We start from the raw sequence: 2767 nt of genomic DNA, 5'->3' as shown, positions 1-2767 counted from the left end.
ACTCGGCCTAGTGGGAATGTGCGTGTGAAATTTCACGGAAATTGCAGGCTGCGTGCATCATTTGAGGCATTTTGTTCAAAACGGACCAATCCTGCAAACTTTGGAAGCCAACCTTAGCCAATCAGGATGGAATATGGAAAATCGGACAGATCCGTGTTGATCACATGACTATAGAGATACTGTGTACCAATTTGCATGACGTTTGGATAAAATCTGTAGGAATAATGTAAAAAAAAAGGTTTTGCACAAATCGGCCTCCTGGTGGCGCTATAACAGGCCCATGTGAAAAATGTGTGGCAGAGGTTCTGAATTGGCATCCAGGGAGTGTGTGTGCACAGTTTCGCAGCGACCGGGCCAACGGTGCCGGAGATTAGCTGCTAACGGACGGACAGGACACACACACACACACACACACACACGCACACACACACGGACGGACGGACAGGGGGCAAAACATACTCTCTCGCCATGCCTTTCGGCCTGGCGGAGACAACTAGAAAAAGTGCTCCTCGGAGCACAGGTCTCCCAGGTCGTGTCTGGACAACATTTGTAGGAGTAATATCAAAAAAATAATAATAATCGGCCTCCTGGTGGCGCTATAATAGGGCAATGTTGAAAGGGTGGCATTTGTTCCTCAACGTAGTGCGAATGTGCGTGCAAAGTTTCACCGCAATCGGATGCTGCGTTCATGATTTGCAACATTTTGTTCAAAACGGGCCACTCCTGCAAACTTTAGGTGTCAATCTTAGCCAATGAGGATGGAATATGAAAAATCTAACAGATCCGTCTTGATCACATGACTATAGAGATCATGCGTACCGATTTGCGTGAAATTTGGATAAAATCTGAAGTATTAATAAAAAACTTTTTTTCAAGTCGGCCTCCTAGTGGCGCTATAAAGGCAAATGTGAAAAATGCAGGGCAAAGGTTTTTCCCTGGCCTCTAGGGAGTGTGCATACAAAGTTTTACACAGATCAGTGCAGTTACTGTATAGGTAAAAACACTAATCGGCCTGTTATAGCGCATGACTGAGGCTGATTTGAAAGATTTCAAGTGGCATTTCTTCCTCAGCCTAGTAAGAATGTGCGTACAAAATGTCACGGAAATTGCATGATGTGTTCATAATTTCAGGTATTTTGTTCAAAAAGGAGCACTCCTGCAAACTTTAGAAGCCTTTTCAGTTTCGTTTAATGACTATAGAGATACTGTGTACCGATTTGCGTGACGTTTGGACAAAATCTATAGGAGTAGGCCTACTGTCAAAAAATGTGTTTAGCAAAAAGCGGCCTCCTGGTAGCGCTATAACAGGCCCATGTGAACAATTTGGGGCAGAGGTTCTGAATTGGCATCCAGGGAGTGTGTGTGCACAGTTTCGCTGCGATCAAGCCAACGGAGCCAGAGATTAGTTATCCACAGACGGACGGACAGACAGATTGAAGGACAGGCGGACAGACAGACAGACGGACGGACGGACAGACAGGGTGCAAAACATACTCTCTCGCCATGCCTAAATGAAGTTCAAGATTCAATGTATCCCCTGAGCAAGCAAGCAGTCTCTATTAGCTCAAAGGTAAACATTTCAGCACTTGTGCAGAAACCGATGTTTCACTATGTAAGGAAAGTTACATAGTGCAGCTTTAAGCCAATGAGAGGGCAGACTGAGAACTATTAAGTATAATGTGTAGTGGTGTTGGTAACATAATAGAGCAGTGTGTACTTTTATCTACATCCATTAGGTTAAATACATTTAAAAATGCTGCCATTATCTCCAGATGGTTCAAGATGTGAATGTGAATCAGCTCAAGGTTTTACACTCAATAAATCTATAAAAATAAAGCAGAAATAATGCATAGTCTATTTTAACCTTTAGAGGGCAGTCTATGCAAAGTGTCTCTCTCCTCTATCTCTTCATAAGCTGACTCTCAGCTCTGGTCTTCTCATTGATGTTAAACTGACTGACATCAAAACCATGGAACTGAAGACTGGCAGCAGTTTACTACTGATGATGGTGTCTATATTCAGTATCAGTGAGTTTCTGGTGATTCTGTTACTAATACTGTTATACAACACATTAATAATTTCTAAATTGAAAGGAAAAAAACAGTAAAAAACTCATTGATGTGTTGGTGTTTCTACAGGTGTTGAGGGTCAGACTTTGACTGAATCTGAACCAGCAGTTAAACATCCTGGAGAATCCCACAAACTGATCTGTACAACCTCTGGATTATCATTCAGTAGTTATGGCATGGCTTGGATCAGACAGGCCCCTGGTAAAGGACTGGAATGGATTGCCTACGTTTATAGTAGTAGTAGCATCTACTACTCCCAGTCAGTCCAGGGTCGGTTCATCATCTCCAGAGACAATAGCAGAGAGCAGGTTTATCTCCAGATGAACAGTCTGAAGACTGAAGACTCTGCTGTTTATTACTGTGCTAGACAGTCACAGTGAGACAGGAGACTGCAGAGCTGTACAAAAACTAAACATGTTGAAGAACTTCTTCTTTTCACTTTTCTAAATCTATATAGTATGATATCATCAATGTTGCTATAGCCACAATCACGCCAATTGCACTCCCCATGAAGGAAATATGTACATGGAAATATGTTATTTTAGATTAGAACATATTTCCTTCAAGCATTTGTGCTGTCTTGTATAAAGGTTTGTACTACTACTTTGTTTATAGCCAAAACCCAACATAAAATACAGAACAGATTAACTAAATACTTCACATCACTATTTAGGAGACTCAGTTATTTCTATAGTGAC

The 2767-nt window shown here is 41.7% G+C and overlaps 1 gene segment (V, D, J or C); it reads left to right on the top strand.

Moving 5' to 3' along the window:
• Window positions 1–1772: 1772 nt before the first annotated feature.
• LOC308099534 (Ig heavy chain V region 914-like) lies at window positions 1773–2449 on the top strand. The segment is given in 3 exons: window positions 1773–1805; window positions 1916–2027; window positions 2139–2449.
• The last annotated feature ends 318 nt before the right edge of the window (window positions 2450–2767 follow it).

The sequence above is a fragment of the Gymnoscopelus braueri genome (assembly GCF_963280865.1).
Source record: "Gymnoscopelus braueri genome assembly, chromosome: 13".
NCBI lineage: Eukaryota > Metazoa > Chordata > Actinopteri > Myctophiformes > Myctophidae > Gymnoscopelus > Gymnoscopelus braueri.
Note: the sequence above shows the minus strand (reverse complement) of the source record. Positions and strands in the feature narration are given on the sequence as shown.